The following is a 15,729-nucleotide window of genomic DNA, read 5'->3' as shown; positions in this document are numbered from 1 at the left end:
AGTTTTACCTTGACCTGCCGCTTGCTCGTCCAAATCCCATGCAGATCCTTCACGTCCACGCTGTTCACTGCTCCGTCGACATAGCGAGCAAGGAAGGTGAGGACATCCACTACGGGCACATGTGGGTTAAACATATGGACCGTGATCGTCCTTTCCTTTTGGTTTGGGAGGGTGAAGAGTGGCTGCACCTTCAGCAACGACAGCGGAGCTTCATTCCCCTTCTCCTTGAAATCCTTTAGCAGTTTTTGCCATCCTGTCGGAAGCACAAATGTAACGTCAAAATAACCGTTACCCGGGAAGTCCTGGAGGCAGTAGATATCCCTGGGCTCGAACTTGCAGGTCTCCAGCAATACCTTCTTTACAAAGGTGTCTCGACTGAAGGGCATCCCCTCACTGAGATCCTTGACACTAATCCTGAGGGTATTGCGGATACCCTGTCCTCTGGTTCCCATTGCAGCTGCCATTGCTACGATTTTTTAAGTCGTAATCTGCAGCTCCTGTCCTTAAAGGACCGCCAGGACTGTTCTAATAAGAACAGATCTCTTTCCCTGTTCTAATAAGAACAGATGCTCTTTATATAGCTCTTTTACTGACTGATAAGAACAGATACTACACTTGATCTTAGCCAAAAGGCCGAGAAGCGACCATTCCCTCCACAGATGCTTCCTGACTGATCTGTTCCTCCAGCACTTTGTGTTTTGCTCAAGGTTCCAGCCCTTATAAATTGGCTTGCCGTACACCAATAGCTTTTTCAAATGCTTCAAAATTAGTTACATACGGTACACTTGGTTCTTGAATGTTAACAAACAAATAGTTACAATATCTAATTGTTCAGCTGCCAGTCCACAGGTGTAAAACTTCAGCAGATGTACTATCTTACCAAAGAGTCATTGAGAGAAACAGCCTGGATGAAACAGGCCCTTCTGCCCACCGAGTCTGTACCAAATATCAACCACCCTTTTACACTAATCTTATATTAAACGCATATTCACAACAATATCACCAAATTCTATTACTCACCCACACACCGGGGGAAATGCAGAACTTGGAGGTTTTGAGTGTTTAAATTATTTTAGCGATACAGCATAGAAACAGGCCCTTCGACCCACGAGTCCACGCCGACCACCTGTTCGCACTAGTTCTATTTTATCCAGCATTCTCGTCCATTCTCTATACACTAGGAGCAATTTAAGGTGGCCAACTAACCTACAAACCCACACGTCTTTGTGATGTGGGAGGAAACCCATGTGGTCAAAGGGAGAATATGCAAACTCCACACAGACAGCACCCGAGGTCAGGATCGAACCCGGTTCTCTGATGCTGTGAGGCAGCAGCTCTACCTGTGCCGCCCCAGTTGGTGTGACCTAACAGTTATAGTAACGCCATGACCTTACATGAAAAAACATAGAACAGAAACAGGCCTCCCGGCCCACAATGTCTGTGCCAAACATGATGCCAAAATAAACTAATCTTGTCTGCCTGTACATGATCCATATCTCTCTATTCCCTGCATATGCATGTGCTTAAATAAAAAGCCCTTTAAACACCCCATTCTATCTGCCACCATCCTTGGCAGCACTTTCAAACACATACATCTGTGTAAAAAAAGCTTGCCCCGCACATCCTTATCCTTATATGACTAAAAATCTCTGATCGTGGATGTTTATTTATTTTTGTATTTGTGTGTGTGTGTGTGTGTGTGTGTGTGTGTGTGTGTGTGTGTGTGTGTGTGTGTGTGTGTGTGTGTGTGTGTGTGTGTGTGTGTGTGTGTGTGTGTTCACATCTTCTCGAAAAAACGACGCGGTCACGGTAAAAATGTTACATTTTTCGATAGAGATTTATCCCGTGGAGTCCAGAATTGCCTTATCTGAAAATTTTCATGCCTTATTTCTCGAGTTATTTATCAAAATGTTCAAAAATCTGAAATAACGTAAAAAATAAAACCGGCTGGCTTTGGCTGATGACGTGATGACGTCACAATGGCTATGCACCCTGTGTTCCACGCGCTGCGAGTGATGTCACCCGGCCGCCGCTCGCTGCCCGACGGCCACTCGCTGCCCGACCTGCTCCCCTCCTCCTCTCCCCCACCTCCTCTCCCACCTCCTCCTCTCCTCCCTCCTCCTCTCCCCCTCCTCCTCCTCTCCCCCCCCTCTCCCCCCCCCCCTCCCCCCTCCTCTCTCCCCTCCTCCTCTCCCCCTCCTCCTCTCCCCCCCCTCTCCCTCCCCCCTCTCCCCCCTCCTCTCCCTCCCCCTCCTCTCCCCCCCCCTCTCCTCCCCCCCTCTCTCCCCCCCCACCTCTCTCCCCCCTCTCTCCCCCCTCTCTCCCCCCCCCACCCTCTCTCTCCCCCCCCCCTCTCTCCCCCCCCTCTCCCCCCCCCTCCCCCCCTCCTCTCCCCCCCTCTCTCCCCCCCTCTCTCCCCCCTCTCTCTCTCCCCCCTCCCCCCTTCTCTCTCCCCTCTTCTCCCCCCCCTCCCCCCTCTCTCTCCCCTCTCTCTATCCCCTTATCTCTCTTCCCCCTTAATCTCTCCTCCCCCCTCTCTCTTCCCCCCCCCCTCTCCATGTGTGTGTGGTGGGTGGTTAGTGTGTGTGTGTGATGCCACAGGGCCCCCCCCCCCCGCAACCAATGGCTCCCACTTGGTCAAATTGTCTTTTAAATTTCCACCTCTCGCCTTAAAGCTATATCCTCTAGTCTTTGATATTTCTGCTCAGGAAAAAGGTTCTAACCTATCCGTTTCTCTCATAATTGTACATACTTTTATCAGGTCTCCCCTAAACCTTCAGTGTTCCAGAGATTACGTTTTGTCCAACATCTTCTTGTAGCTAAACCGTTCTAATCCAGGCAGCATTCTGGTATACCTCATATACACTATCTCCAAGATCTCCTTCCTGTAATGGGGTGACCAGAACTGCACACAATACTCCAAACAGATCCCTATCTAATTGTTATCGAGTAAAACATGGTGGATATGCCAACATCTACAGGCCCACTACCGGTTTTCCGGCACCCTTGGTTCCAGAGCCTTCTGGATTATCCATTTTGCCGGAACAACAGAGGTCACAGCCTCGGGGGGCCGAGATACCAGCTCACAACGTTGGCTGCAGGTCGGCTATGGGAACCAAAGATACTAGAGGAGCTTTGATGGGAACGGATCTGCCTGGGCCAGAGCTCCACAGGGGACTAATTTGAGCTGCCGATTGGCTGCAAAAGTCCCGATGAGGTCGAGATCGGCTTCCTCACCCGACCTAGGCTCCACAATTTTGGGGGGACTTCCAGGGGTCGGGGGTCCTATCCAGTTTAAAGGAGGCCCAGACCATCAGTTCGGTGGTGGACCTGTACTCCACGTAACTCAGATAGCAAAGCATACTGTCAAAATATGTTAACCAACACCAGAGACAAGATTAAAATTTCTATGAAATAAAAACAACTTTTCTCCATTAGAATTCAAAATACATAAGAACACATCACATGAAGATTCAGGTCTCAAAATGATCAATCTGCTTTACCTGATCCAAAGTAGGAACTGCATTCATGATTGTTTTGTGGAAAACTGATATATAATTGACATTATCGCCAGCTTAGAGTCAAAATGAATATTAGTGGGAAAACATATTTCTGATTATTCTATCAGTTCATGTGATGTCACAAACCCATGCTTGATGAATGTTTCCATGGTTGCTGTGTGATTCTGTCACTGTATTGATCGCTGTCTGTGATGTCAGATGCCTGGTTTAGGATTTTGTTTAATGTTATTTTTAGATTACCTTTAACCGTTTGGATAAAGATCTGTGATCGGAATCCAGTTTTCAATGCCTTTTCCTAAATCTGCCCCAAATATTGACTGAAGTCTGAAGAGGGGTCCCGACCTGTAAATTCGTTTGTCCATTTCCTTCCGCAGATGCTGCCTGACCCGCTGAGTTACCCCAGTACTTTTAGTTTAGTTTCGTGTTGAGATACAGCGTGGAAACAGGCCCTTTGGCACCAAGTCCCTGCCGACCGTCCATCACTCATTCACACTTGTTCTATGTGTAAGCAGGAACAGCAGATGCTGCTTTACACTGAAGATAGACACAAAATGCTTGAGTAAGTCAGACTGATGAAGAATATTGAACCGAGATATCACCTATTCCTCTTCTCCTGAGATGCTGCCTGACCCGCTGAGTTACCGCAGCATTTTGTGTCACACTAGTTCCGTTAGAGTCATAGAGCCATACAGCATGGAAGCAGGCCCTTCAGTCTAACTCGTCCATGCTAACCAAAATACTGCATCGAAGTTAGTTCCATTTTCCTGTCTTTGGCCCATACCTCTCTAAACCTTTCTTATCCATGTATCTGTTCTAATGTTTTTTTAAACACTGTTATTGTTATTGCACTTTCTCATCCGCTCCCTCTACACTTGGTTTCTTGGTTCTTGGTTTCTTGGTCCTCCAAAATATTCCAAATGGAATTTAAACGAGGTGGTGAAGGGAGGGCTTAAGCCAGAAAGGGTTATTGGGAAGAAAGAGCTACTTTAAATTTAGTTGCATCTGGTTGGGTAACTATAGTTGGGTGGAGATTATTCCATGCTTTAATTGTGCGGGGGAAGAACGAATTGCTGTATACATCTGTCTTTGTAGCTGGGATCACAAATTGGATCGAATGCCCTCGTCTGCTCCTAATTACACTAGGGCCAATTTTACAGAACGGCGATTGACCAACAAACCTGCACGTCTTTGGGTTGAGAGAGGACACTGGCACACCCGGAGAAAGCCCACGCAGTCACAGGGTGAACTTACAAACTCTGCACAAATCTCCTCTCCACAACAATGGGATCTAGTTTAAAACCTTGGTATGGAATTGCACAAAGTTCATGTTCATAAGTTCTAGGAGCAGAATTAGGCCATTCGGCCCATCAAAAGTCTACCATGTCATTCAATCATGGCTGATCTATCTCTCCCTCTCAACCCCATTCTCCTGCCTTCACCCCATAACCCCTAACATCTGTACTAATCAAGAACCTGTCAATCTCTGTCTTAAAAGTACCCAATGACTTGGCCTCCACAGCCGTCTGTGACAATGAATTCCACAGATTCACCACCCTCTGACTAAAGAAATTCAGAAATTCAGAAATTCAACTGACTGCATGTTTATAGATAGTGGAAATTTACTGAATTGGTGAATTAAGTTATAGTAACTTAAGTTTCTATCTTGTTTCGTCAGAGTGGAAGCCATTGAACTTCGGTTGAAATTAATTAAATATAAACACAGGCGTTTGGCCTGAAGGAAGATTTTAAATGACCGTGAATGGTAATTATTTGAATAAGATTAGGTTTGTTGCCTTTTTGTCTTATAAGTGGACTGCAACAATAAATTAATGACATAAATATAAGCATCATGACTTGAGACAAGGGTAAGAGAGTATCAGGTAGAATAAATTAAATAAACAGAGGCATTGTTTAAGACAATCGATTAAAAAGCAAGCCCCACATAAGCGGTTAAGGAAATTGGCAATGAGACAGTAATTAAATAAACTCGGTAATGATATAAGTGCCTAAGGAATTAATTAAATAAAATAACAATCTTTGAACAGTGCACATAAATTAATTCAAGAAAGGGTGTAATGGGGAAAAGTGATCTTCACTTATATTAAAAAAGAAAATCAACAAAGATGCAAAAAAGTCCCTAAATTGAAAGTAAAGAGAATTATGATTATGTTTGAAATAATACGTACGACCTACAAGGAGCATTGAACTACAGCACAGGAACAGGCCCTTCGGCCCGCAATGTCTGTGCTGAACATGATGCAAAGTTACACTAATCTCATGTCACAGTAATCTCATCTCTCTGTATTCAAGAGAGAGTTGGATATAGCTCTTAGGGCTTACGGAATCAAGGGATATGGGGAGAAAGCAGGAACTGGGTACTGATTCTGGATGATCAGCCATGATCATATTGAATGACTCGAAGGGCCGAATGGCCTACTTCTGCACTGATTTTCTATGTTTCTATTGCCTGCATATCCATGCACCTGTCTAAAAGTCTCTAAACATCACTAACCGCTCACTACCACTACTGGCAGCGGGTTCCAGGCACTCACCACCTTCAGTGTAAACCTGTCCCGCACATCTCCTTTAAACTTTCCCCCTCTCATCCTAAACGTACGCCCTCTAATATCTGACATTTCCATCCTGGGAAAAAGGTTCTGACCGTCAACCATATATATGCTTCTCATAATTTTATATGTTTCTATCAGGACTTCCATCAACTTCCAACGTTCTAGTTGAAAATAATCCAAGTCTCCAATGTCTTCTTGTAGCTTGCCTCCCACCCCCCCCCCCCCCCACCTCCACTTTCAGTCTGAAGAAGGGGACCGACCCGAAAGATCACCCATTCTTTTTCTCCAGAGATGCTGTCTGACCCGCTGAGTGACTCCAGCATTTTGTGTCTATCACCTTGTAGCTAATACCCTCTAGTCCAGGCATCTTTCTGGTAAACATCCTCTGCACCCTCACAGAAGTTTGCACATTCTTCCTGTAATGGGGCAGTCAGAATGTGCAAACTCCACACAGCCAACATCCGAGGTCAGGATCGAACTCGGGTCTCTAGCGCTGTGAGGCAGCAGCTCTACCTGCTGCGCCACTGTGCCGCCTGTAATTACTGACTGGAACCTGCGTGATCCAGGCCTAATTATACATAAGGAAGAGGCGATCCTTCAAAACAGGACATTCTTGTGATCAAAGATGCTGCGTGAGGATGCTGTTCATAGACTACAGTTCAGCCTTCAACACGATAGTCCCCACCAGACTGGCCGGGAAGCTAATGGAATTGGGGCTCAACACCTCCCTGTGTGCCTGGGTCCTGGACTTTCTCACCGCCAGGCCCCAGGTAGTCAAGATGGGAGGAAATACATCGAAGTCCCTCACCCTGAGCACAGGATCGCCCCAGGGTTGCGTCCTCAGCCCCCTATTGTACTCCCTGTACACACACATGACTGTGTGGCTAGGTTCAGCTCCAACTCATTAATTAAGTTTGCTGATGACACTGTGGTGGTGGGCCTGATCTCAGACAACGACGAGAAGGCCTACCGGGAGGAGGTGGCTGATCTAGCACTCTGGTGCCAGGATAACAGCCTCCTCTTGAACATCAAAAAAACGAAGGAGCTGATCATGGACTTTAGGAGGGCACATCATCCGAGGACGTACACTCCATTGAGGATAAATGGGGATCCTGTGGATAGGGTGAACTGTTTTAAATATCTGGGAGTCCACATCTCCGAGGATATGACATGGGCATCACACGCCTCAGCACTCGTGAGTAAGGCAAGGCAGCGCCTTTACCACCTCAGGCAATTGAGGAAATTCAGAGTGTCTCCGAGGATCCTCCAGTGCTTCTACGCAGCGGCGGTGGAAAGCATCTTGTCCGGGAACATTACCATCTGGTTTGGGAATTGCTCTGCCAAGGACAAGAAGGCTCTGCAGAGAGTAGTGCGTTCGGCCGAACGCACTATGGGAACTTCACTTGCCCCCCTGCAGGAACTATACATCAGGAGGTGCAACTCCAGAGCCAACAATATCATGAGAGACCCCTTCCACCCCTGCAACGGACTGTTCCAGCTGCTACGGTCAGGCAAACGCCTCCGTTGCCATGCGGTGAGAACGGAGAGGTTGAGAAGGAGTTTCTTCCCAGAGGCCATTCGGACTGTAAACGCCTATCTCACCAGGGGCTAACTCTACTGAACGTTTTTCCTTCCATTATTTATTATGTAAAAGAATATGTGTGTTATGATTGTGTTTATAGTTTGTTTGGTTGTTTGGTTGTTTGTCTTTTTGCACAAAGTCCGCGAGCATTGCCACTTTCATTTCACTGCACATCTCGTATGTGTATGTGACAAATAAACTTGACTTGACTTGACTTGAGATGAGATGATCTTTTCATACATAATTACATACATGTTGAAACAGTGAAATGAAGCTCTTTGTAAACATCAGCTAAAGCTTAGTTCAGAACTTTAAAAAATTCATCATCAATGCAAATTCCACTGTGTTTAATCTCAATATCAAGGACGACAGGGTGGCGCAGCTGGTAGAGCCGCTACCTCACAGCGCCAGAGATCCGGGTTCGATCCTGACCTAAGGTGCTGACTGTGTGGAGTCTGCACTTTCTCCCTGTGACCATGTGGGTTTTCTCCAGGTGCTCCGGTTTCCCTCCCACATCCCAAAGATGTGCGGGTTTGTAGGTTAATCGGCCCTCTGTAAAATTGCTCCCTAGTGTGTAGGGAGTGCATGAGAAAGTGGGATAACATAGAACCAGCGTGAACGGGAGATTGATGGTGGACACAGGCTCGGTGGGCTGAGGGCCTGTTTCCACGCTGTATCTCAAAAATTATAGGTCTCTTGAAGAACTGACGCAGACAATGATAGATTGGTGCAGAAATTCAAAGTACAAAATGACAATGAATCCTGCTTAAGATAGACACAAAGTGCTGGAGCAACTCAACGGGTCAGGCAGCATCTCTGGAGAAAAAAAGATGGGTGATGTTTCGGGTTGGAACTCTTCTTCAGACTTGGCAAAAGACTCTGCATTCATTCAATCTAACCCCCCTCATGATTCTACACACCTCTATATGATCAGCCTCCTGCGCTCCAAGGAATAAAGTCCCAGCCTACCCAATTTTCCTGTAGCTCAGGCCCTCAAGTCTGGCAATCTAAATCCTGTCTTTATGTGTAGAAAGGAACTGCAGATGCTGCTTCATACCGATATCAGACTGAGGAAGGGTCCCAACCCGAAATGTCACCCATCGCTTTTCTCTAGAGATGCTGGCTGACTCGATGAGTTACTCCAGCACTTTGTGTTTGTCTTCGGCATAAACCAACATCTGCAGTTGTTTCCTGCACACGAATAGTGCTTGCGAGGTTTTGCAGGCTGAATTTTACCTGTTTATGTCATTAGCTTTCATTCCAGCTAACTTCATTCGGAGTGAAAGCTGTGACATTAACTTTCCCCCTTGTCAGTGAAGAGTCATTAGTTTATCAATGAAGCAAGCCAGCTCTCCTCCCCATATTGCAATGTGGGATTAAAGACCAATGCTATTCTCAAAATGAATAGGCGCCATTCTATTTAATGGAACAACTGACCCTCATTGTGTTCGTTGGAAAAGACTATGGGCTGTGACATTGTTTTATCTGCCTCATCTGGCTTTGTTCTGTGAGCATCCTTATTCCCTTTGTTTTAAAGAACAAGTTCAGAACTCCAGGGCCAGAGCTATAGGGAAAGGTTGAGCAGGCTGAGGCTTTATTCCTTGGAGCACAGGAGGATGAGGAGTGATCTTATAGAGGTGTATAAAATCATGAGAGACATAGATCGGGTAGATGCACAGTCTGTGGTCGGACGGACACGGTGGGCCGAAGGGCCTGTTTCGGTACTGTATCTCTAAACTAAACTAATACAAAACTAAACTCAGCGGGTCAGGTAGCAACTGTGGGGGGAATAAAAATACAGCATTTGGGGTAGAAAGCCTTCTTCTGACTCAGTTGTATTATATTTGATTTATTTGCACAGAACCCACAACGCAGTGCATCTCTTTGAGCTTGTCTAATTAGCTTTGGCAAGAAATGTCGCCTGCCCATTCCCTCCAGAAATGCCACCTGACTCGCTGAGTTCCTCCAGCACTTTGTATTTTGCTAAATGTATTAATGTACTTGCTTGATAAAACTATTGCTATCCCTTTGAACACATCTTTCCACTCCAATGCAAAAATAAATTATAGTCAGGAACAAGCAGGATACAATACGTATGAATTTTGATTTTATTTCAAGATAGAGATTTACTTTAAGATGGGCAGCACAGGTAGCGTTGCTGCTTCACAACACCAGAGACTCGTGAGGTGTGCAGAGAAATGTGAGGTGTTGCATTTTGGGAAGTCTAACATGGGCAGGAGGACCCACACATGGGGAGTGTTGTAGAGCAGAGGGATCTAAGCGTGCAGGTGCATGGTTCCTTGAATGTGGAGTCACAGGTAGGCCGGGTGGTCAAAAAGGTGTTTAACACATTGGCCGTCAGTCAGAAAATTGAATATTGTAGTTGGGATGTTATGTTGCAAAAGTATAAGACATTGGTGAGGCCGCATTTCAAGTATTGTGTTCAGTTCTGGGCACCATGCAAAAGGAAATATGGTGTCAAGCTGGAGAGCGGACAAAGAAGATTTACAAGGATGTTGCCAGGGCTAGAGGGTCTGAGCTACAGAGAGAAGTTGAGTAGGTTGGGACTCTATTACTTGGAGTGCAGGAGGATGAGGGGTGATCTTATGGAGTTGTATAAAATGATGAGAGGAATAGATTGGGGTAGAGTCTCTTGGGGTAGGGGAACTGAGGACCACAGGACATAGGTTTAAGGTCAAGGGGAAAAGATTTAATAGGAATTTGAGGGGCACCTTTTTCACACAAAGGGTGGTGGGTGTATGGAACAAGCTGCCAGAGGAGGTAGTTGAGGCAGGGACAATCCCAACATTTAAGAAACAGTTAGACAGTTACATGGATAGGACAGGTTTGGAGGGATATGGACTAAACACATGCAGGTGGGCCTAGTGTATCTGGGACATGTTGGCCGTTGTGGGCAGGTTAAGCCGAAGGGCCTGTCTCCACACTGTATCACTCTATGACCCGGGTTCGATCCTGACTACGGGTGCTGGCTGTACGGAATTTGTACATTCTCCCTGTGACCATGTAGGTTTTCTCCGGGTGATCCGGTTTCATCCCACACTCCAAAGACGTATTAGCTTGTAGGTTAATTAGCTTCGGCAAGTTGCAAAATTGTCCCCAGTGTGTAGGATAGTGTGAGTGCACGGGGTGATCGCTGGTTTGCGTGGACTCGGTGGGCCGCAGGGCCTGTTTCTGTGCTATATCTCTAATGTCTAGAATCTCCTACACATAACCCTAGAGGACTGCCCTGGAGGCAATTGGGAATAAACCTAAAACAAGCCACATTAGAGCAGTCCAAATCAATGGTGAAATGGGATGGATGACTATAATAATCAATAAGCAATCAGGTCTGCCCGAAAGTAAAAAATCTAACTCTCATTCCTGCAAGCCATGTTGAGGTGCATGATAGTTTGTTTCGATGATTGCTGCGTAGAATTGTTTTTGAAAGAAAGCAAACTGTTTGGATTGATTCAAAATGTCGGTCTGAAATTACATCTGGCAGCACGAAAGATTAAAGGTTACCGCACGTGAATTACATGTCTCTATCAATGGAGACATGAGGAACTGCAGATGCTGGAGCCTTGCATAGTACTTGAGTACTTGAGTAACTCAGTGGATCGGGCAGCATCGCTAGAGAACATGGATAGGTGATTTTTCAGATCGCGACCCTTCTTTATTTTGTTGTGAGAGGTGAGGGAAGCTGTGTAAGAGAGTTAGTTGGTGGTGGGGCTAAGCCTATCATGTGATAGGCAGGTACAGATGAGAGGGGGTTTAATTGGCAGATGGATGAACGAAGGCTGGAGACGACATCTTTCAGTCTCTCTCTACTTTCTAACGGACCCACCTACTTCAGGGAGACCACTATCATACTCTAAGCCAAAGAAAAGCAAGATCATGCTGCCTCAGCAAGGCCGCTAGCATAACGCACCCTGGTCACTCCCTCTTCTCCTCTCTCCCATCAGCACCACCAGCTGCGCCTCTGGCCGCCCATTAATGTCTAGTGTAGTTTAGAATTTAGACACGCACAGTGCGGAAACAGGCCATTCGGCCCATCGACCAGCGATCCCCGCACACCAGCACTATCCTACACGCTAGGGACAATTTATAATCTTTACCGAATCCAATCATCCCACAAACCTGTACGTTTTTGGAATGTGGTAGGGAACTGGAGCACCCAGAGAAAACCCTCGTGGTCATGGGGAGACCGTACAAGCTCTGTACAGACAGCACCCGTAGGCAGGATCGAACTCAAGTCTCTGGCGCTGTAAGGCAGCAACTCTACTGCTGCGCCAATGTGATCTTGCACATAGAATCAAAATTTGTTGTCTCAGAGGGTCAATAGTCTTTGCAATCCCCTCCATCAAAAGGCAAGTGAAAGCAAAGTTGTTGAATAGCTTTAAGACAGAGATAAACAGATTCATGATAAGCAACGGGGATAAAGATGGAGCTGAGGCGATGAAACAGCAACTGTGATATTATTCAACAGTGAATCAAGTTTGAGGGCCCAAGTGACTTTCTCCTGCTCCTAATTGACACAGTATGTTTCTTTATATGTATGTTGCTGTCAATGATAAATGCAACACAAAATGTTGGAAATCTTCCAAAGTTAGAAAACAATAGCTCTATAATTCCTACAATGCTCTGAGAAATAAAATTTCAAACATGGCAAAGAAGATCCTGGGAAGGTTATAGGGGGAGGTTGAGCAGACTAGGATTTTATTCCTTGGAGCGCAGGAGAATGAGGGGTGACCTTATCGTGGTGTACAAAATCATGACAAGAATAGGTCGGGTTTAATACATGGTCATCTGCCCAGATTCGAGAACCAGAAGGCATAGGTTTAAGGTGAGGTGGTAAAGATTTAATAGGAACCTGAAGAGTAACATTTTTACACAAAGGGTGGTGGGTGTATGGAACGAGCTGTTTGACGAGGAAGTTGAGTCAGGTCCTATCACGTCATTTAAAAAACATTTAGACAGTTACATGGAAAGGATAAGTTTAGAGGGATATGGGCCAAAAGCAGGCAGGTGAGACGAGTGTAAATGAGACATGTTGGTTGGTGTGGGCAAGTTGGTCTGATGGGCCTGTTTCTAGGCTGTATGACTCTATGACTATGACATTAACATCAGGATGTGTCTGGAACGTACATTCTACAACGAGTACTATAAACTTCACAAAGTTACAAAGTACGAAGTATAAAGACTGGACATAACCCAGAGAAATGGTGGCTGAGTGGCACAGCTGCTGCTTCACAGCATGAGAGGTTAGTTAAGTTAGTTAGTTCAGTAAGTTAGTAAAATTGTCTCTAGTGTGTAGGATAGTGCTAGTGTATGGTGTGATCGCTGGTCGCCAAAGGGCCCGTTTCCACGCTGGATCCCGAAAGTCTAAAGTCTAATGTAAAATCTCCCCATGGCCTCGTGGGTTTTCTCCAGGTGCTCCGGTTTCCTCCCACATTTCGAAAACATGCGACCTTGTAGGTCAATGGCCTCTGTGAAATTACCCCAAATACATAGGGAGTGGATGAAAAAGAACTAGCATGAACGGGCGGGCGATCGATGGTTGGTGTGGATCACTGGGTCGAAAGACCTGTTTCCATGCTGTATCTTTCAATCAATCAACCAATCATGTTTATTCGTTTTTAATGTTTAAGAAGGAACTGCAGAAGGGTCTGAAGAAGGGTCTCGACCCAAAACGTCACCTTTTCCTTCGCACCATAGATGCTGCCTCACCCGCTGAGTTTCTCCAGCATTTTTATCTACCTTCATGTTTATTCGTTTTGGTGACTAACGGACCCACCTACTTCGTTCATCCATCTGCCAATTCCTCCACAGATACTGCCTGACCTTTCCTTTGCTTTACTTTAGACTTTAGAGATACAGCACAGAAACAGTGCCTTCGGCCCACTGAGTCCGGGTCGACCCATACACTAGCATTATCCTACACACCCAAGGTGCAGTGAAATACCTTTTTTTTTGCATGCAGTTCAGCAAGGTATTACTATACATAAACACAATCCTAGATTAAGTACAAATGGTATAGAAATAATCCACTGAGACCATATACAAGAGTCGCCAGGTGTTGGCACCATTTTCAAAGTGCATGATGCTTATGTGCAACTGGCCATAAAAGCCCGTTGTCCTGGCGACGTTGCCGGGTCGGCCTGGCCAAGCGAAGCTGCAGGCGTCCTCCACCGCTGCTCCACCGTTCCGTGCCGCTGCAGGTGACTAGAACTTGCAGGCAGCATGGAGCTCGGGTGGGAGATAAATTACTGGATAAGCTCTGAGTTTGGTTTAGTTGATGGTCACATGTACCCAGGTACAGTGAAAAACTTTGTCAACCATCAGAACTAAAAACTAGTAACATAATGAAGGTGAGAGAACTTGAAAAGTAAAGCGGAAAAGGGACGGTAATAGTTTTTAAATCTGGAGTGATAGGAACTTAAATGTGGTATAGATTAACAGCCTATCAGTTAAATCAGGTCTGGCAATTACGCCATTAATGCAGTCAGTTTCTTCTTGTTTGTGTCTTGCAGCGGTAACCATGATTGGTAAAAAGGGGCAAAAAAGTGTTTTTCAAACTGATGCATTAGGCAGTAAAAGATACAGAAAATCAGTTTGTTATTGCTTGAATTAATACGGCTGACGATAACACTTCAAATGTGCTGAAGCATTGCTGTGAAATTGGATTTTGCTACAGTTTCTTGCTTGCTCACTAGCAATAAACTGTTAAATGTAAATAAAATGTAAACAGAACAGTCTAGTGGTGGCCTGGGCAGTTTATCAGCGGTGCGGCCACGAGAACTATGAGCAGAATTGAGCTAATATTCTCCAACTGAGTTGAGCAGATGCAATAACGGTGACACTGATGGAAACTGGTGCACTTTAAAGTGCAATTTCAAGCAAAGGATTCAAAGAGTGGCCAGGATACCAGTAACCGCGTCTCGTTCCCTGCTTGAGAAGATCGAATCTCAGTCATGGCTTTAGGAGTGGGTCTCAGCAAAGACCAACTTCTCAGAGTGCTGAGTGAATGTGTACCGTCCTTCCGCAAGTGCCTTACATGCTGTCTCTCGCAGCCAGAGACCTGGGTTCAACCCTGACCACGGGTGCTGTCTGTATGGAGTTTGTACATTCTCCATGATTAGTAAAATCCGCCCACACTCCAAAGACATGCAGGATTGTAGATTAATTAGATACATAGATACATGGACAATAGAATAGTTTCTTTATTGTCATTGTAACATGAACCATGTACAACGAAATTGTAAAATGTCAGCCAGTCAGTGCACCATTCAAACATTTCTAAAAGCTAACGATACATACAAGGTAAAATATTTAAAAAGATAAACAACTAAAATAAATATCAATAGGTGCAGGAGTTGGCCATTCGGCCCTTCGAGCCAGAACCGCCATTCATTGTGATCATGGCTGATCATCCACAATCAGTACCCTGTTCCTGCCTTCTCCCCATACTCCTTGATTCCGCTAGCCCTAAGAGCTCTATCTAACTCTCTTTTGAATGCATCCAGTGAATTAGCCTCCACTGCCTTCTGAGGCAGAGAATTCCACAAATTCACAACTCTGTGTGAAAACGTTTTTCCTCATCTCAGTTCTAAATGGCCTACCCCTTATTCTTAAACTGTGGCCCCTGGTTCTGGACTCCCCCAACATCGGCAACATGTTTCCTGCATCTAGCGTGTCCAATCCCTTAATAATTTTATATGTTTCTATAAGATCCCCTCTCACCCTTCTAAATTCCAGTGAATACAAGCCCAGTTGCTCCATTCTTTCATCATATGACAGTCCCACCATCCCAGGAATTAACCTTGTGAACCTACGCTGTACTCTCTCAATAGCAAGAATTTCGTTCCTCAAATTAGAAGACCAAAACTGCACACAATACTCCAGGTGTGGTCTCACTAGGCCCCTGTACAACTTCAAAAGAACCTCTTTACTCCTATACTCAACTCCTCTAGTTATGAAGGCCAATATGCCATTAGCTTTCTTCACTGCCTGTTGTACCTGCATGCTTACTTTCAGTGACTGATGTACTAGGACACCC

The 15,729-nt window shown here is 45.5% G+C and overlaps 1 non-coding gene across 1 annotated transcript; it reads right to left on the bottom strand.

Moving 5' to 3' along the window:
• Window positions 1–449: 449 nt before the first annotated feature.
• Window positions 450–645, bottom strand: LOC116975696. Its single transcript, XR_004412700.1, has one exon. It is a non-coding gene; the product is annotated as a U2 spliceosomal RNA (small nuclear RNA).
• Window positions 646–15,729: the final 15,084 nt, after the last annotated feature.

Source organism: Amblyraja radiata, chromosome 7, assembly GCF_010909765.2.
Source record: "Amblyraja radiata isolate CabotCenter1 chromosome 7, sAmbRad1.1.pri, whole genome shotgun sequence".
NCBI classification, from domain to species: domain Eukaryota; kingdom Metazoa; phylum Chordata; class Chondrichthyes; order Rajiformes; family Rajidae; genus Amblyraja; species Amblyraja radiata.
Note: the sequence above shows the minus strand (reverse complement) of the source record. Positions and strands in the feature narration are given on the sequence as shown.